Below are 21,278 nucleotides of genomic sequence, written 5' to 3'. Positions count from 1 at the left end.
GGGGGGCCTGGGTGGGAGGTGAGGGCAAACTGGGAAACGTTTTTGGTTCTTTTTATGTTTGGTTTTTGGCAGGTGGAGGGCTGTGTTCATATGCTGGGCTGCGTGGCTGGGGGTCTGGATGGGGGATGCTTCTACTACTGTGAGATGCTTGACATGGAATGTGCGGGGACTTAAGGACAACCGAAAAATCCGGCTGGTGATGGCTTATGTTAAACGACATGGCATTGATATTTGTATGCTTCAGGAAACGCATCTGATGGCGTCGTCGGTCAGCAGACTGAGGGCTGGCTGGGTTGGTGAGTCTCATCACTCGGCATACTCTAGCTATGCCCGGGGGGTTGCAATCATTATTCGTAAGGGGCTGCAGTGGCGCACGCGAGAGATCATTATCGACCCCAACGGAAGATATGTAATGCTGAGCGGAATGCTGCTGGACAGGGCTTGCCGGCTAGTGGCAGTGTATGGGCCAAATGTGGATGACTCGGAATTCTTTCTGGAGGTATGGCGCCAGGCAGAGTCGCTGGGAGCCAGGGCTGTGATTTGGGGCGGCGATTTTAATGTTGTGCTGGATGCTTGGCTGGACCGTGAGAGTGTGGCCAGGATGCAACACGTTTCTGCAGCAAGGGCTCTGACAGCAGTAATGGATAGTGGCGCGCTGGTAGATTTATGGAGGCGGAGACACGCGGGTGTGCGGGAAGGCACTTGTCTGAATCACTTTCATAGCAGTTGGTCCCACATTGACCGATGGTTGGGCACTAAAGATGTAGAGGTCTGGACTAGAGCAATTAATCATCTCCCTCGCACGCTGTCAGACCACTCACCGGTGCTATTAGATCTGGCGTTGCCTAGTGAGTTAAATCCAATGGTAATGTGGCGGTTGCCCAGTGGTGCCCTCCGGGACGACACCTTCCGAGTGGAGATACAAGAGGCCACTCGGCAATTTTTTTAGGAGAACCGAGGGTCGGTGGACTCCCCGGGCACGGTATGGGAAGCATTTAAAGTGGTGATCCGCGGGGAGTGCCTAGCAAAACAGCATGGGATAGTGAAGGCATTAAGACGAGAGATGGCTGATATTGAAAGGAGGCTTGAGGTCCTGGAGCGGAGACTTGAGGCCACATGGTCAAACGAGGTACTTGCGGAAATTAGACGAGAGGTGTCACTGTATGAGGAGGCCTCTCTTAGAGAGGTTTGCTTCCTCGGGAGACATTCGCGGGCTCGTAGATATGGAGAGGGCTGGGAGGACACTCGCGGGGTTGCTGCGCAGCCCCTGGGCCAGCAATTATGTCACTGAAGTGTTAGACACCGAGGGTGTCAGGGTGACTGGTACTGGAGGCGTGTTGCAGGAATTCACCAAGTTTTACTCGCAGCTATATGCACCTCCGGAGGGACTCAGGGAGGCAGATATGAAGGAGTATTTTGAGAGCATTGCGTTAGTGTGGTTTGAAGAGGCACACAGGATGTATCTGGATGTGCCGTTCACGGTAGAGGAGGTGATGGCGGCGGTCCAAAGCTTACCCGGGGATAAGTCTCCTGGCACTGATGGTTTGACCCCTGCCTTTTATAAGGAATTAGGGGACATCCTAGCTCCCTATCTGCTGGAGGTGTATGAAGAGTCCCTAGCGGTGGGCTCCCTCCCGACCTCCCTCCCTCCGGGAGGCCTTAATAATAACCATCCTGAAGCCTGGTAAAGACCCGACGCGTTGTGATTCGTACCGTCCTCTCTCCATGATAAACATAGACAATAAGATTCTTGCAAAAATGATAGCGACTCGACTACAGCCACTACTTTCTAGAATCAATCAATCAATCAATCATAGTATTTATAGAGCGCGCTATGTACCCGTCAGGGTTTCGAGGCGCTGAGGGCGGGGGCGGGGGGGGGGGGGCTGCTGATTTAGCGGTCGAAGAGCCAGGTCTTGAGGAGCCTTCTGAAAGCGAGGAGGTCCTGGGTCTGGCGAAGAGATGTGGGGAGAGAGTTCCAGGTCTTGGCGGCGAGGAAGGAGAAGGATCTGCCGCCGGATGTCTTGCGCTGGATTCGGGGTACGATGGCGAGGGCGAGGTTGGCGGATCGGAGTTGACGTGTTGGAGTGTAGAAGTTGAGTCTGGTGTTGAGGTAGGAGGGTCCAGTGTTGTGAAGTGCCTTGTGAGCGTGGGTCAGGAGTTTAAAGGTGATCCTCTTGTCTACCGGAAGCCAGTGGAGTTCCTTTAGGTGAGGGGAGATGTGAATTCGGCGGGGTATGTCTAGGATCCCAGATCAATGGTGCTCCCAGATCATTTGGGCTTTGTTCCCGGGAGATCCACGAGCCACAACCTACGCACCTTCTTTGCAGTGCTGGGATCACTAGAGACAGACGACGACGTGGCCACTGTGTTTCTCGATGCGGCTAAGGCCTTTGATTCTCTGGCCTGGGAATATATGTTTGCACTTCTGAATCGAGTGGGCCTTAGCGCGCGATTTGTAAATTGGATCAGGCTGCTGTATACTCTGCCTACTGCCAGACTTCGTCTTAATGGGGGTATATCAGCCCCATTCCTGGTCTCACGGTGTACGCGACAGGGCTGCCCGCTGTCTCCGCTTCTTTTTGCGGCTGCTATGGAGCCACTAGCGGCGGGACTGCGTCAGAGATATAGCAATAGTGGCCTACAGTTCCGGCAACGCCCTGTCCTGATATCCTTATATGCGGATGATATAGCGCTATATGTGCGCAATCCCAGGCAAAATCTGGATATCTTACTAGATGAAATTGTTCGCTTTGGGAACTTCTCTGGGGTCACCATTAACTGGTCGAAATCAATGATTCTGCCACTAACCCCCGGGGTGAGGAGATTTGACTCGCGATACCCTCTGATCTGGGCGGACGGGCCAGTGCGCTACTTGGGTATACACCTACACTGCGACGTGGAGACGCTCCGACTTGCTAACTATGAAACAGCGATGACATGGCTGGAGGGCAAGGTGGAGACCTGGATGGCCCTTCCTCTTTCGCTGACCGGCCGCATCGCCATCACTAAGATGGTGGTACTCCCTAAATTTCTGTATTTATTCATAAATCTTCCCCTGCCACTCACTAAAGCTTATTTTCGGCGCCTGAGATCTGCGCTCGTGCGGCTGGCCTGGGCGGGACGACAGCCCCGTATTGCGTGGGAAAAACTGACGCTGCCGTTCGATCGCGGCGGACTGGCAGCTCCGGACCTGGAGTTATATTACCACAGTGCCCAAGCACATTTTGCGTACTTCTGGCTAAATCCGCCCCGATATATGCCACATCTTGCACCGGAGAGTGACTCTGTCTGGCCTGACGGCTTGGTATGTTTGCTTGGGGGGCGGGCTCTTCCCCGCCCCAGAGGCATAGACACGGCCTCCTGCACTGCGGGAGCATGGAAGACGTTGATGTGGCGGGCTGGGGTGCTGGCTCCTTTTGCGTCATCACTACCTGTTATGGCGGTGGCTGACGGCCAGATGTTCTGTGATGGAGGTGTGCGCGGGTTTCTGCGAGATGCTGATTTACAGACGCTGGGAGACTGGGTAGTGGATGGCCAGCTGTTGGGTGTCCCTGACGCACTCTTGAACTGTGACGATTCCCCGTTGCGGCGCTTTTATGCACTCCGCGTTCGCTCCTTGCTGCGGGATCGGTTCTTCGCAGGGACGGCCGCTCCCCCCGAGTTCCGGGCCTTGGAGGCACTTTGCAGTGCGAAATCCCCCTCCAAGCTAATAACCAAGCTGTATAATGCTGCGCAGGAGCAGAGTGGCGGCTTGGTGATGCCCGCCCGGGCTGCATGGGAGAGAGACTTGGGGGAGCCTATCCCGGATGGGATGTGGCGCAGCTGTTGTGCTCATATGAGAACATTGTCCCCGAACTATAGACTGCGCTTGCAGCACTTCAAGTTTCTACACCGAATATATTACACACCCAGGAAGTTACACTCCATGGGATTGGTGGCAGATCCCCGCTGCGTCCGCTGCAGTGCCCCGGATGCAGGCTTTTTCCACCTGGCATGGGAGTGTGAGGAAGTATATAAGTACTGGGAGGAGGTGCGACGAGCGATTGCTGATATGATAAGAGAAGAGATACCCCTCTCCCCTAAGGTAGCGCTGCTGGGATATATGGATGAAATGCAGAGCCCGCATAGACGCTTAGTGGGGCTGCTTATGCTTCTGGCCAAGAGGAGAGTAGCGATGTGCTGGGGTAGGGGGAGAGCACCGCGTAGATCGGACTGGTTACGAGATGCGGCTTTCTGCCATGACCAACTGTTAGTATTCTGGGAACTCGTGCCAGAGAGATCACGTCCCAAAGATATTTGGAGCCCTCTAGAAGAATACTTGGCTATGCAGACTGTGAGTGTTGTGTGATTGATGTCCCCCCACTAAGCGTTTCTGCCTCTCCCCCCCCCCCGGAACATGCGAGTTATTTTGATGGGTGATAGTCCTGCGTGACGTGGTTGTGCCCTCCGCCTGCCTACTACTAGAGGTTATCGCAATTGTTACCTGGTTGCAGTTCTCCCTACATGGCGGTGGCTGATTAATACCATTGAGTAGCTATGTTGTTCTCCTTGCATGGTGCGACGGAGTGCTGTATCTCTCCTGATATGGTGGACCCTCTTTTCATCATGATTCCCTTTTCTGGAACGGGTCCCGGGTTACTGGCGGGGGGCAAGAGATGCTGGTAGAGGCACACCTGAGAATAAGACACCATGATAGTCAAATGATGTGTAATGACTCTTAATATACTTATCCATTCGTCTGGAGTTCTGCTGCATTAATGTATGTTTTTCCCTCTTTTTTTGGTTTGTATTCAATTGAAAAAAACAATAAATAAATAATAAGAAAAAAAAAAAAAAAATAACCATTCCTGTCACCTGTATGTGACACGCCAGCACCCCCCCTTTCCACCACACCTACCCACCCCCCCCAAGCCCCTAGATCCCCCCCACCCCCTGAACCCCGAAAACCGACCCCCCCAACCCTCCACCCCCAAAACCCCATGTAGGCTCCCCCCCCCAACTCGACCCTCCCCATCCCCCACCCCTACATACAGGTCCCCCCAACCTCCCACATCTACATGCACCCATTCGCATACATGCACTCAGACACACATCCCCCCCACACATACTCACGCACACCCCCATGCACTCACACCCCTCTCCCCTTCCCTCTCGGACAGCACTTACCTCTTCAGTCGCCCTGCTCCAGGAGGGAATGGGCTTCCTGGATGCTGCTCCACCACCATCGCCGCCTCTCCATACACTGCCACGTCTATACCTGCTTCATTATAGGCGTGGCGGTGTATGGTGTGAAGTGGCGGTGAGGGTGGAACAGCATCCACCCCCGCCACCGACCGCCAGTATGGCGGCCCTCACCGCCATCAATGGCAGTGAGGCTTCATGCGTCATTATTTGGTGGGATGCCGGCCGCTGCCACTGGCGGGCTTTCATTGACTGCAGGACGGTTGGAGGCAGGGCATCCCGCCAAGTTCAAAACAGGGGCCTAAGTCTGAGGTTTGCAGGGGATTCTGGGTGAAAACACGCAAGTCACCCCACCCTGGATTCCCCCAAGTGTATCGTTTTGATTTTTTTTTTTTACAGTTTTGCTGGGTTTCCCTAGGTGCTGGCGGAGCTAGGGCCCGAATGCCACTGCTACCAACATTGCAAAAAAAAAAAGGTTATTTTTCAGTGGAAAATTGTGATGTGTCCGTGTTGCGTTTTGGCCTGTGCCTTTTGCGGGCACTAGGTCTACCCACACAAATGACGTGTTGTTTTTATCGAGAGACTTGGAGGGAATACTAGGTGGAAGTTTGTGGCTCCCAGTAGATTCCAGAACTTTCCATCACAGAATTGTGAGGGAAATGTGTTTCTTTAGTCAAAGTTTGAGGTCTGCAAGGGATTCGGTTTCCCCAGATGTCACATAAGCTAGGGTCCCAAGTCCACTGCTACCCACACTGGGAAAAAAAAAAAAAAGAGTCCGTTTTCAGTTGAAAAATGTGATGCATCCATTGTTGCATTTTGGCCCGTTTCCTGTTGTGGAAACTAGGCCTACCCATTTTTAAAATCAGAGAACATGTGGGAATGTAGAATAGTAGAACACGTGTTATTACCAATTGGATTTTGCTGCATCTGTACCCACAAATCTAGAGATGTAGAAATATCTACAGCTCTTAAACTCTACATATTGTGTTGAAATGCATACGTTTCCTTGATACCAATGTTTCACTCTACATATTTCACCCTATGAATTGGTCTATACTCTGTAGACAATGAAAAACCATTGTAAAGTCCAGCTCAGTTGTTGGCTTTGGGTAGCTCAAGTTCTTGGAGAACCTACAATATCTATATACCTCCGCAAACAGAAGGGTCTAGTGGACATAATGGTATATTTGCATTTGTAAATTGGCCATCGTGACATTCAGTTACAAATGAAACAGGTTGTTACAAATGGGTGAATTTTTTTCTACTCATTTTCAATATTTATTTCAAGAGTTAGTTCTTTGGGAAAACCTTGAGGGTTCTATGTATACAACCCCTTGCTGAATTCAGGGGGTAAACAATTCAGAAACCTATAGCTTTCCTGGATCATCCATAGCTTTCATACTGGTTTCCATCACAAACTGGAAGTAGGTTGACAGCACCAAAGTTTTAAAAATTGGCTACCTCTTTGACGGACGCAAAACTGTTGGAAACAAATTAGGTATTTTTGATTCAGCTCTGCATGTTACTGAAAGCTGGGGAAAATGTGTCTTCGGTAAAACAAACCTTTTGTCATGAATGCCAGTTTTGGGGTAAACAAGCACTTTTGTTTTTTTTGCCCAAAAACTCAAAAATTTGCTATATTATATATTTCACAGTTCCCGTCCAATGAGTCCACATGGAGTCCACCAACCCTGAATAGCTTTAGAATCCTCAGGATGTTGGGGGAAAAGAAGACACAAACATGGTGTGAATACCTTATGATGTCAAAAAGCCTAAGCACAAACTACCCCAATGGTCCAATCCTAACTTGGACACAGCTGAATAATTACTCTTGCCTGTGTCCCAACTGGAATTGGGAAGAACAATAAAAAAATTGGTTGGGGTGCATGGGATCTCTGGGGAAGAAAGAAGAAAACCTTTCATGTGTTATTGTACTACACGTAGGCAAGCGTAAATGTAAACAAGGAAAAAGTATATATGCAAACAATTTAGCAAGGTTGAAAACTGAATTTTCAAAGAAACTTCAAGAGCTTTTTGGGGATTCTGTGCTTGGGCAGCATCTCAGCAATATTTTAGACACCTTTGGAATTCGAAAAACAAACATTTGCAAAGCCAACAGATATCGCTTTTGAGATCTATTGGTTCTGCCAATGCCTTTTGTTAATGTTTTACTGCATAGACGAATGGGTGGACAACAAATGAGTGGGTTGGCGTAGCAGGTTTGGGGAATTACATGAGAAAGGGAGCAACATGAAAGGCAGTGTGAGACTCACAGGAGGGTGAAAACAAAACAAGGAAGAAACACACAAACGATAGCAACATGAAGCACATGGGTGAGTAATAGAGCACCGGAGGGAACCGACCACATGGATAGGAGAGCAACAGAGCAAGGGGGCGCAAGGAAGTACAATGAGGGAGACAGCTGGAAAACACAAGTACTCCAATGGAATGCTTAAGCAAAAGTACGTAGTTATCAAAAGTGAGCAGTGAAAGGACATAGGTTAAAACACTATGCTGCAGGGAAGGGACAAACAAGATGGACAAGGTAAGCTATTGAATAAAAAGCAAGCAAATGAGTGACAAAACCAACTAAGGGTAAACAATGGGCAAAAAGCCCACTGTAAGTTGTTGGCAAGCTGAAAATAGATCTTTAGCAAAAAGACAGTTGTGCTGCCAGGTGACTCGACTGAAAAATACATAAAAATAGGAAATTATTCAGAAGTGGCCTCGTACATTAAGAATTATTACAAAAAGCATTGAAGTATAGACTGCACCAGTTAGTATCTCTTGTTTAGGAAAGTAAAAGGATTACGTTACTTACCCTGTAAAAATCCATGTGTAACATGTAGTGCTGCAGATTCTCATGCTATGCACACTCCTGACATCTAGTTTTGGGTTCAGAATTTACAAACTGTTTTTTTCGAGGAAGTTTTTTTATTGTCGACGTCATGTGTCCTCCTCCTCCAGGAAATGGGCATGTTCAACAGCTCCTTTGTAAGATTGTTCCCTGCCATGCGGGGAGTGGTGATGCAGTTTGACAGGATAGTGTTTCCTGCTGAAACATGTTTTGACCATGTAGGTATATGACACCATCTTATACCTGCCGAGGAGGAGGGAGGGGGCATATGAATCTGTAGCACTACACATTATGAATAAATGCTTATAGATTAAGTAACATACTCCATTCCTAGCATGTGTTGGCTGCAGATATACATGCTATTCATAGACTGTAAAGCAGTACTCCTCTCGCAGTGGCTCTAGGCATTAGATGATGCATTTGCTGAAAATAATTTGCTTGGAACTGTTTGTCCCATCAGAGATTGTTGTCTGGCGTGCACATCCACACGGTAGTGTTTGGTTAAAGTGTGTGGGTTTGTCCAGGTAGCCACCTTACAGATATCTGTTTGTGGGATATTCCTCAGGAAAGCCACTGATGCTTCCTTTTTCATTGAGGAATGAGCCTTTGGAACTGAGGGTAGAGTTATTTTTACTTTTATGTAGCAAATCTCGATGCACTTGACAATCCATCTAGCAATACCAGCTTTTGAAATGGCATTACCCTTCCCTGGGTTTTAAAAAGCCACAAATAGTTGTTTTATTCATAAAAGTTTTAGTTCTTCTTATGTAGCACATAGAATGTATGCCGAGATCGTTCTGCCACTGTCTCAGGGATTGGGAAGCAGACCAGCAGATCTAGTCTGATTCAGGTGAAAAGATGAGATGACTTTTTGCAGAAACCTTGGGTTTGTGTCAAAGCTTTGTCTTGGAAAACATGGAAGTAGTGTTCCCCTATAGTTAGTGCATGAATTTTGCTAACTCTTTTTAGTGATGTGATTGCAATCAGGAAGGCCACTTTCCATGATAGAAATTTCAAGGGGCATGAATGTAGTGGTTCAAAGGGTGTGGACATTAGACGTGTCAACACTACATTTAAGTTCATTGAAGGCACAATAGGCGTACATGGTGGGAATACTCTCTTTAACCCCTACATGAAAGTCTTATTACTGGTATCCAAAAAAGGAGACTACTGTTTCCTGTTTTGGAGATAAGCTGCGACTGCTGCTAGATATAGTCTTAATGAAGAGTATGCTAGATTTGATTTTTGGAGGTGTAACAAGTAGCATACCAATTGTTGTCGAGTTGGAGCGTAAGGGTCCATGTTGTGTGCTTCACAATAGTGGACAAAGCGTTTCCATTCATGGATCAAATTTATTTTTTAAGTTTCCAATATGAGAAATTAAGAGTGACGCAGCACCCACCAATCTGAAAGAACGATTGACCTAACCAACCCCATCCACCAACCCACCCAGGTGGGCAATTATGCGATCGGACCATGAGGTGAGGGCACATGCCTTATGCAATGGCCCCTGTATCAAGTCTCTAGGTTTCATCCCTGTCTAGGAGGTGTAGGAGTCGTAAGTATTTGGGGCAAGTCAGCTCCCTCAACTCCCCAGAAAGTAAGGACATGAAAGGGTGCCATAGGTCTCTGTAGTACTGCCCCTGTGCTTTGAGGGTAAGTGTAAGCCTTTCCATTCCCAGAATATGCCATAGATAATACAGTGTGCAGCACTCCACTCACAAGAAAAAGTAATACTCATATGACCAAATAAGTAGTTTTGGAGAAAACAAGAATTCAATTTTAATACAGGTTTAAATTGTCCAATCCAATCATGGGAAATTCTTTTATACATCCCGAACGACTTCTTCAGGGCTCATAATTAGACAATTCCTAAATAGTCCATTGATTGTTGTCTGTTAATTTTATCAAGCGTGGTTTTATGTTTCTCGTTACACAGCTCTCTCGCAAATTGGAGTGTGTGTTCTTTGAGGGGGAAATTATGGCGGCAGACCAAAATATTTGCAGGAGGTACATGGGAGGGCCGCAGCAGGCCCACCCTGTGCACTCTATCTATTTGTATGTCCTTGTCGGAGTCATCCCCCAGTATCTGGCGGAAAAGGGACCTGGCGTATAAGATGATGTCTTCCTTCTCGGCCCCAGTTGGCACCCCCAAGGATGTGGATATTATTTTGCCTAGAGCGGTTCTCCAGGTCCTCTGTGTGGGTTTGCATTTCTATCTGTTGCTCCTACAGCCAAATTATCTCCTGCTGGAGTTGCACTATCTCCTCGTCTGGCTAGTCTCATGCTCTTTCAGGGTGGCCACCCTCTCTCCAATCTCCTCCAGCTCCTGACACTCCTCCTTCAATTCTGGAGACAGATCCCTCTGTATCGCTTGCAGGTCCTCCCTCAGTGATGTAAATAAGTCCTCCAGGAAGGCCCGTGTGAAAGGGTCCTCTCCCTCCTCAGTTCAGCTCAGTTCCTATGGGAGCACCAGTTCGCGGCCAGGGCAATGTCTACCACCCGTATCCTTGACCTCAGCGGATCACCATGCGCAGACCACCGCCAAGCCTCTCAGTTAAGGGATCCTCTGCCAGGCCGGTCGCAGGCCTGATCCAGGCCTGGGCATGTCTGGCCCCCAGTCGTGAGCTGCACTCGTTTCAGGGGTTAACTATAGTCCGTATGTTCTAGATCTTCTCACCATCTAGGAGCAGATGGTGGCCACCAGTGGACCCCCCTCCCCCCCACCAAGAACCCTCACCCCGACCAGGGCCAGGGGGTCCGCCGATCAGGAAGCACAGGGACCTGCCATCCTGCAGCCCCAGTCCAGCTCGCTGCTCTGGCCCGGGCTACAACACTGCCAGCAAGGCAAAGGCCCACGGCCAGCCTCTCCCAGGCCAAGCCTTGCAAGAATTACTGCCCCGACCAGCACAAGGCCTAGGCTGGCCTCCACCTAGGTCCACCAATGCTCCTCTGGGGCAAGCTGGTCAAGGGGCAAGACCTACTGCACAACACCCACAGAGCCAGTCAGGCTTAGATGCTGTGCAACTACGGCCTGATCGCTAGCACCATGCAGTGTTGCAAGGCCTCTCGTCCTGATCTCTGCTAGCCTCATATACCCTTTCCCCTCACCAGGCAGGTAAGGGGTGCGAGTCGCCACCTTCTGTCAGGGGGCTACTGCCTTCATCCTCCGTCACTCGTGATGTGGGTCGCTTCTTTGTTGCTGTGCCCGCCGCTCACTCAGGCCGAGCGGTGAGGTCCCACAGGGCCAACGGAGACCAGCCCTCATACCTGCCAACACCCTCTTCTCTCGGGGAGGCCCCAACTCTCCCTCTGGGCTCCTGTTTCCGTGCTGCCACGGCTGGCCTCCAGCACCAAATGTGTGCCGCCATCTTGCTGAGCCCCAGGTTCTCTGTGCACCAGGGCTCAGGCCGCCTACCTCCCTCCACCAGTTATCGCCGGCCAATGTGCTCTCCAGACTAGGGCGATGGTGGACCGTGCATAAATTTGCCCCTGGGGGCCAGCGACTTGGAGAACCCGCAGCAGAATTGCAGGGATGCGCAGGAGTCCGTCCTACCTATCTGCCATCCTGGATCCACCTCCAGCGTTTCCTTTTATCCGTATAACAGGCTCTTGTGGTTGGCCGTCTGGCCTCCTTTAGAATGTCCATGCATTCTGGATGTAACTGCAAATATCCAAACTCTATGCCTTCAGGAGCCAAATTGCCAGCTTGAGTTGCTGCAAGTTTAAATGTGGGTTTGGATGCATGAAACTCTACCCGTGCGTTATGTGAGAGGATCTGGAATGTTCAGAAGCTTCTTTTGATGTACTAGGGAGAACTCTCTTAACTTTGTGAACCATGGTTGGCAAGTCCATGTTGGAGCTATGAGGATCATTAACAGTGATGTTTGCTTGAGTTCCCTGACCAGATTGAGAATGAGTGGGAGAGGTGGCCAAGCATATGCAAACATCCCTGACCAGTTCACCCAGACAGCATTGCCCTTGAAATGTGGATGTGGGTGCCTGGATGCAAAGTTTGGGCTTTTTGCATTTTCTGACAAGAGATCTATCTCGGGTGTTTTCCATCTTTTAAAGTATTTGTGTAGGACTTAAGTTTCGACTTTCCACTAGTGGACTTGTATCTGCAACCTCCTTAGTAGGTCTGCTACTAAATTGTCCACTCCTGGTAGGTATTCTACTAGGAGGAAGATGTGTGTGATAGCTAATTTCCATATGGTTTGTGCTAGTTGAGGCAGATGTATTGAATGTGTACCTCCCTTTTTCTGTATGTAGTACATTGCTATTGTGAAGAAGTATGTTTTTCCAGACTATGCTGGGGAGAAATGCTCTTCGAGCCATTTGGCTAGCTACTAGTTCTAGAACACTGATGTGAAATGTTTGATGATGCACAGACCATTAACTCTGCACTGTGATGTCTCTGTGTGTGCACCCCAGCCTATGAGTGATGCATCTGTAGTGATTGTCACTTGCGGGATTGGGTCCATGAAGACTCTGTCCTTCAGCATGTTTTGTGTGTTCCACCACTTCAGCGATTGATGGATCCTGGGTGAAACTTACACCAGGTTCTCCAACTTGCCCCCCACTTGTGACCACCAAGATGCTAGACACTCCAGTAATGGTCACACGTGTAGTCTTGCATGTTGAACTATTGCCTTTCAACATGCCAAGTAGGCGCATCACCATCCTGACTGGCAGGCAACAATGTCACTGATAAAGAACCAGTTGTTTCTGTAGATTGAGAATCCTCTGTGGTTTGGGGGAAGATTTCGCTATGACAGAGCTGAGTATTGCTCCCAGCTTTGGTTGCATCTGTAAAGGTTGTAAGATTTTGTTGCATTCATTCTGAATCCCAATTTGTGTAACAGGTTGATTGTGGCCTGTGTGCCTTGCAGATATTTTTGTTTGCTGGAGATCTTGGTCAGCCAATCGCCTCGGTATGGTAAGAGATTAATGTTTTGCCTCCTCAAACTCGCTGCCAATACTGCGAAATACTTAGTGAAAACCCTTGGGGCTGTTGTTTCTCCAAGTGGTAGTACCTTGAATTGATAATGAGGTGCACTTACCACAAACCAGAGGTATCAGCGATGTGTGGGGTGGACTGGTATATGAAAGTATATGTCCTTCAGATCTAGTTCTGTCATGAAGTCGCCTTCCTGAAGTAGCAGTATAACAAAGTGTTCTGAGGGGATGTGAAGGTTTACAGGGTAAGGTCCAAAGTTGGACACAGTGTCCCATCTTTTTTGGGTATTAAGAAGTATATGGACTACAATCCTTGTCCCTGCTGTTTGTAAGGGACTGGTTGTTGAGTTGTGGTTGTGTCAAGGAGTGCCTTCACTACTTCTTTTGGAAGATGTAGATAATGAGGGCTGAGGGTGTGTTTTCTGGGTGGGATATTTGGTGGCTGACTTTCGTTCTAGGCAGTACCCCTCACGGACAATGTCCAGAACCCACTGGTCTGATGTCACTTGTGGCCACAACTGGTGGAATTGCTGTAGCCTTCCCAACAGGTGAAGCCTGATAGGAGGGAACGGTAGGTAAGTCATTGTTTTGAGGTGGGGGCTACCTCTGTTGGTTTTTTTCTACCTTTGCTTCTCTAGGTTTAAAGTCTCTGTAACACCCTTTTCCTGTTTGTTGGTGGTATTGTTGCAGTTGCTTTTGGCAAGTCTGGGTCTCACAAGAGTTGTTCATTGAGGCCCCTCTCCCCTGGTGCCTCTGAAAGGACTGGTGTTTTGGACTGCAAGGCCCCTATCGATTTTGCAATCTCAGTGTCCTCAATGTTTTCAAGTTGTGTGTCTACTTCTGGACCAAAGTGGTTTTCTCCATCAAATGGGATGTCTAGAAGATGTTGCTGCACCGCTGGTTTGAAACCAGAGATGCATAGCAATGCATGTTTACACAGTAGTATTGAGGAATGTATTCCTCTTGCAGCAGGGTCTACAGCACAGCATATTGTGGCATTAGATACCTGTCTGCCCTCCGCAACAAGATCTTCTCCTCTCTTTCTGTATTGGTAAGGAAGATGTTGTAAGAGGTCCTCCATCATATCGCAAGTTGCCCTATTGTAGCGTGATAAGAACTACAGAGTTTATAATTCACCAATGTTTGGCATACCCTGTAGCCACCCTTTTCCCTACTGCATCATTGCGCTAGCTTTCTTTTTCGCGGGGTGACACCTCCCTTATCTAGCTGTTGTGACTACTAATGAATCAGGTGTAGGGTGTCCTTTGATGTATAGAGGGTCCGAAGGTGGAGGCCTGTACTCTTTCAATCTTGTTTGTTAGGACTCTTGATTATACTAGGTCTTTAACAATATATTTGGAGACTTTATTCATACACCCTATCATTGGCAGATACTGTACAGTGCACTCTGCCTTAGAAAGTGTCTCCACAAGGAAATCAGTTTCCTCATCTGTGCTGTGCATTTGCACCTTATACTATCATGCTGTGAAATGAATCACACTGTGATAGGATGATTTGTTGTCTGGCAGAGATGCCTTTGCTGGAATCTTGGGCTCTATATATCTGTGTTCAGTAGGACCACATTGTATTCATCCATGGGTCTGGGCTCTGTGGAGTTCCCCCCGTGGGTGCAAGTGCTGTGTCTTGCATTCAGGGCTTACTACCTTTTCTTCGTGTGTAGAAGATTGTGACCTGGGTTGTGGTTACATAGTATAGCGTTGTGGCATGAGGCTTGTAGCTCTATGCTCTGAAGGTATATTTTTAGGAATGGCTGGAGAATGTCAGTGTCCTGGCTTTTTCTCTTGTATGTCTTTTCCTGGTGACTTTCTTCAACTGTTTGCCGCCGTTTTTGCATGAACTCATGTAAGCCTTCAAACACATTCCCTTCTTCCCCATTAGCTGTAGGCACTTGTGATGTTTTTGAGGCACCTTTTTCTGGCTTCTTCAGGAGCGTGGGCTTCCAGCATCATAGCAGCCAAGGCCGCCTTCTGTATGGCGGTCTAGCCGTGTTCCTGCCCTTTTTTCCCCCCAGAGTTGAGGTATACATCGGTTCCAGTAGGGTGTGTGTGTTAATGCTGTGTGCTTACTCAGCTCTGAAGGTTTCCCTGGCACCGCTGTGTGGCGAGGTGGTGATGCTTTTGCTGGCACCAATGCGTGCGCCGAGGTCGATTACTTTTTTTGCACTGAGTGTGGCTGTGTGTCAGCTCCATGTTTGTCCCTATGACCTGATCCTTGATCGAGAATGTACTAGCCCCGTCTCAGGTCTGAGGCTCACTCTCGGTGTCGACTAGAGTCCCAGGGCTGTGGTGCACCTTTCTCATTTGTGTTGTCTTTGTATGGGACGGGGCAACTGTAATCATGTCCCTTGGTGTCATCCTCATCCTGGGCCCCAATCCAGATGGCAGGTGGAGTATCTATAACCAGCATGCTTGCCTCCTCACCCTGGCTGTATTTGTCAGATACAACGTAGTGTTGGATTGCTACAATGTAACCCTCTCCATTAGGGATGTCAGCATCTTCCTCACCCTTGATGAATTGACGCTGGCGTTCTTATTCTGACGATGACTCTGCTTCCGCTGACATTTACATGTTATGGGCCAATCTGCGGTCGCATCTGGTCTAAGCGTCTTTTGTTTTGCATGGTGCAGGCAGTGCAATCCTGTTCTTAGTGCTCTGGCGACAGGCAAAGGTTGCAAATGTAACAAGTATCGGAATAAGCATATTTACCCACGCTCTGAGGGGATTTAAGGAAAAGTCTGCCCTTTCTTTCCCTCCATTACCCAGAGACAAACATTCTCAAGGGGTCTTGTTAGGATGTGGATTCGGAAGTTGAGTGAAGGCCTTTCAAGACTGGGAAAGTATCTCAAGGATAAAACTGTCAATGGTATAGTGTTGGGGGTTGCTTCTGTCGTGAAGAGGTCGTTCCAAACAGCTAGCTGTCTAAAGGCTGCAAAGGAGTCGCAGCTGCACAGAGCTCTGGGCAGTCTGTCCGAACCAGGAGGCAGGGAAAAAAAAAAAAAGGTCTAACAAAAGGAGCCTTTGAACATGCACACTCCCGCAAGAAGGAGGAGACATGACGCAGACAATAAAATGCTTCCTCAAGAAAAACAACTTCAGTAAAGTCAGAGTCCAACACTAGATGGCAGGAGTGTGCATAGCATGTGTATCTGCACCAACACGTATTAAGAATATTGAGAAATTATTTCTTTACATTAAAAACTAAAAACTGCACAAGTCACACTTGTGTTGAACACAGCCTCAGGGTGGCCTCATCAAATTATTTCTAGGACCCAGGGGCAAAGCAATGTATGCAGATACCAACTAGTGATTTATTTAATTTAAACTCCACTGCGTTAAATTAGAGAACATCCTAGACACGTTGCTGTCACTCCATTGTGCTTGTGTTTAAAAAAAAAAAAAAAAAAAAAGAAGGCCTGCACCACCTGAGGAAGTAATACATGTTTTAATGTAATACATTGGGAGAGACCAAATTAAACACTCCGCGCGACTGATATATTTTCAAACAATTCCATAAATGTTACATCCATATTGAGGAGTGGTCATTTCAAACTATCTGGGTCATGAAGAGAATCACAAAACTAATGAAAGAGCATCATAAAATCTTATATGAATGTCTTTGGAAGACCACCAGTTAGTAGTCTCTGGCAACTGAAGAGCATGGCCAACTATGCCCCCTCCATCCACATACCCCATTAAGAAACGCCAAAACCATTTCCAGAGCAACTCCCCCATCAGTGGTTCCCTCATATTGCCTTGTGAGTAGAAGATAATTTAACATGAAGTTTGAAGCCCAATTTTGGCCACATTTTTCACACTGTAGTTTAAGTACACAGTTCAACAGTTTTGTTTTTAACGGCTCCTTCAGCACATGGAAACTGAGCTATGGGAGCTATTTTAACTATATTGCTCCCCATTGGTTCAGGGCACTTGTAGAAGGTTCTTTTTCATACTCCAATTGTATTTTGTCAGGTACTTTGGAAACAGGACTGTCAGACATTAAATACTTAAAGCATGGTCTAGTTCGAGTCAATAAAGAGAAAAATCAAACTGCGCTTTGCTTCTCTTGAACAATACAGATCAGCCTTAACGGCATAAAAAAGACAGAACAATAAAAAACATAATTGCATTACCACTGGAAACACTCATCTGTTGGCCACTCCCATCAACTGATGAGACTTAATGGCTTTTAAGCAGCATCAGGAACTGTAATGAATGGGGCTACATTACACCCAGCGTGGAAAAATGTTTCAAGTTCTATTACAGGCTAGATTTGTGGTTCATGGACTTTGGTGCACATTTGTAATTTAAGCACCAAAAACATGACTTTAAAATTAATGTGTGTAGCGTATGAACAGGCAGGCATATCTGTTAATACATTCATGTATATCCCACAGGGTGCGCCCAAGGGGACACTTGGGCATTTAAATGCAAAAGACTGCCCCAAAATTAGGCAACTATAAAGTAAATATTTAACTGTAAAATGTACAGTGACACTTTACAGACACATACACAGCAAACGTAAAAATGTTTGTGGTTTCACTCCTATAACTTGCATCCTTTTAAAGACCCACTTACAAAAATACATTTAAGCTAAGATTTCAAACCTTGGAAATGCTTTGGGACATCTGCAATGGCAAACCCCCTCACCAAAGTTTAGAAAGGAAGGTAAGCTTCTGTCAAACAGTGTCTTGAAGGCACCTTACCATATCCTTTCACGTGCTGATCTGTTACAGATGTGGAAAGAAGCAGCCCGTGCACTCGTCTATAACAGAGGTACTGTTTATGCGGTGAAAGTCCTTCAAGCACAATGGGAGCGTTATGGGATTTTCTAGCGTTGTCAGTCTAGAGCTGACAAATCACTGCACCAATTAACAGAATCTTCCTAGTTTGCAAACCATTCATTTTGACCTTCAACTATAGTTTTCTGGCACATCTTGCATAGATTTAGGCACTGTGAATAAAAATAGGTTAATTAAAGAAGGGAGAGTAAAAGAAAGGTCACAAAGGATTCAATAGCAACATAGACAGCATTGTCAGCAAAACTAATGCCACGGCCTGTGAAACATCGGCTGCCCACTAACTCCTGCACTCATTGCCTGGTGACAAGATGCCCACTGATTTTAAAAGGAACAGTTTTAGGCTCCATGTAGGAAACTTTGACCCATGTCAGAGGATTAACAGAAATCCCTAACTACATTTGTTTTCAAGTCACTGTAGAATTTAGTCAACACTCTTCCTGTGACGTAGAGCCAGTTATGGTCAACATGCTGATAGAAACTGAAGGCAAGGGGCACTGAAGCTCTAACATCTTCCTGAACCCTCCCATCGCAACAGAAATCACCTTAGCCAGAAAACATATGGCACGGGTTTGCATACTAATAATGAACTAGAAGGGTACTACCTTTCTTCTACAGGTTACAGACAGAGGTCAAGTGGATGGTTCACAATCTTATGAACTTGATGCACACTACTAAACTGCTCAAGGAGATGCTGAATATCTAGGAGGTTACCTCTGTAGATACTGCCTTAACAGCTGTGCCTCCAAAACTGATTGGGCTCCATCGGCCATGAGCCTACTTGGCCACACCAATGCGGTGTTCCAAATTGACAACTGCTGTGCCATCTAAATAAATACAGATTTTAATGGGACTTTCCGATGTGGGGGACACATGATCCAGAACCTTTAGAGATGAATGTCTTTTTGCAGTACTAGCCTTCAATAATGGGCAACGCCATCCCTTCCTTTGCCATGATCTCATGACATTCCTCTTTTTCTGTTAGTTACCCCACGGTTGACTTTCCCAAGCATAGTTTACATTACCACTTCAACTGACCGGGAAACCATCCTCTCGAGTTTTAGACATGTTACTAAACCACATAGGTGCAGGTCATGTGTAGATTCTTCAGACCACTTACAGGGATGGACGATTTCTGGGGTAGCTGGTGTACAAGCTTGTCCAATAACCTTGGAACCCAGAAACTAAAAGATGGTGTAGCTTTACTTGGAGTATGTGGTTTACTACGTGAGGAGCTTTGCAGTTTGTCTGGATTTCTTACAACAGAGTTTTCCTCTTTTGCACAGATAAGCAATTGCAGCAGTGTCTTTAGCTGCATCTCGAAGGGGTGGGAGTTCCCTTGGAGCACTCTCTAATTTAAATCACAGCATAATTCTTGTGTTCTCGGTCACCAAGCGGCCCGTTCATGCAACTAGAACTTGGCCTGAAAATGCACACTTCCCCAGAAAAATCTTTCAGTTCAAGTTTTACTTGGTTAGGTGTCTCCAGGAAAAGGAGACTGGCTTACAACCAAAGGAAAGCTCATGCCCATTAGTTTCTCATCCAGTGCAAAAGACCTTATCCAGTTTCTGTCACAGCCCTGTCCAGGGGGGTCAGAGGGATTATCAGAAAGACGATCTAAGGGACTCCATTTTTTGCAGCGCTCTGTCTATGAGTGGGCAATGACCTCTAAGGGTTAGGTAGCTGTTGCGCATTCCAAAGACATACTAATTTCTGCTAACTGATCTAGTGTAGAGTCCTTTAACTTTCAGTAACTAACATGCTACCTTCCTTAAAAAGGGTCTCTGGGTCTGGCAATACAAGTGAGATTTTCCTAGTTCTGTGCATAGCCAATTAGGATTATATAAATCACACAGGATATATCTGATCAGGATGTAATTAAAGTGCCATATCTAGCACTGGATGCTGCTCACCATGGTGTACGTTCTGTTAATGTTGGCTCAAGTTGATGCTCTATTATCTGGACTTGGTGACTGGATTAATTTTACCTTTAGCCCTTTCTTTGTAGTCTTCAAAGAGTTTTCTTCAACTTTTGAAGTGGACCAATCCAGTCTTACTGATTGGAATAGATTCTGCCAGACTCCCTGTCAATAGGTTTGATTGCTGTATCGACATTACTCTCATATCATGTCCTGAACGCAGTATTGCATCAGGACTTCAGGTTTTTCTCCACAATGATTCTTTGCTTTTGATAGTCTCTGGTCTTTCATAAAAATCCACACAGAGAAATTCCTGGCCATCAACTGAGGGCCGACACACATTAATAGCAGTAAACAACTAAATCATTTTCTTTCTTTTTTTAAACCTCCAGTGTTCATTGAGTATTCCACACAGGCACTAATAAAGGATCAGGCAACCATTTTGAAAGGTCTTCAAGGCCAGAAGCGTACAAAATGAGAAAAGATGGCCTAAATCAAGCGACAGGGGCCTTGAAAAGGTATGCACGAGTGTCTGTTGGATAAGAACACTGCACGCTTATAGTTACATGTCAGTAATGTTTTTCCTCTGTTCCTCCGACACTGGTTCACCTTTTGAGCAATATTATTTTGTGAATGTTTCACCTACAGGAAGTCTCAGTATGCTGGTTCAAAAATACTTAAATTCATCTTCAAAGTGACACAAGGTCTTCTGACTGAAGTGCAAAGTTTAGCATTTCACACTCTTATGTACAATGTGGTTGCCATGTCGGTGGCCACATGAATTCTCCCATTGAAGTTGAAATGCAAGGACTGAAGAAAAAAAGGTATATACACCTTTAATCCTAGTTGCCCGTCAGAGGAATACTCATTGAAATCCCAAATAGGTGGGCCCCTCAAACACCACATGCTATACTTAATTTGCTTTCTTTTAATCTAAAAATTGTCTACGTTTCTAAAGACACAAGTAAAGAAAATGACGGAAATGTATCTAGGTAGGCTGAAGCTCAGCAGACCTGAAATTCCACACACATAAGTGAAGAATTAAAGCCCTACTTGGTTGGAAACCGGAAACCCTTCACTGAAAATCTCCTGAAAATTATAGTGTTAATCGGGGGCTCTCCTACAACTTCACTGTTATAGCAAAGCAGTGGCACAAACAGCTTTCATGGCTGCTTCTATGATCTACATGCTTTTAAAATCCACAGTATCGGATTTGTCGTGCTCAATATCAACAGGGGAAAATGTCAAACAGGGAGAATGCTTTCTTCATAGCACTGCTTGGACAAGTTATCGATCAACCCCTAAAAAAGGTGAGTTCTGCTGTGGCTGTTTATATTCCATGATCAGCCGAGGTGTAGCAAGTATTGCAGCTGCAGCACCAATTAACACCTCAATTGCCTGCCAAATAAGACTCAGAATCAAAGGCTGAAGGTGCCTAACTGGCACCCAGGCCAAAAGGTTTGACTTAAAGAACTAAACTTGATGTGGAGGTTAGCCGCAACAACCAGCAAGACATCATGAAACATGGTGAAGTGGTCTGTG

Source organism: Pleurodeles waltl, chromosome 10 (genome assembly GCF_031143425.1).
Source record: "Pleurodeles waltl isolate 20211129_DDA chromosome 10, aPleWal1.hap1.20221129, whole genome shotgun sequence".
NCBI lineage: Eukaryota > Metazoa > Chordata > Amphibia > Caudata > Salamandridae > Pleurodeles > Pleurodeles waltl.
The sequence above is the reverse complement of the archived record's forward strand: the minus strand, read 5'-3'. Positions refer to the sequence as shown.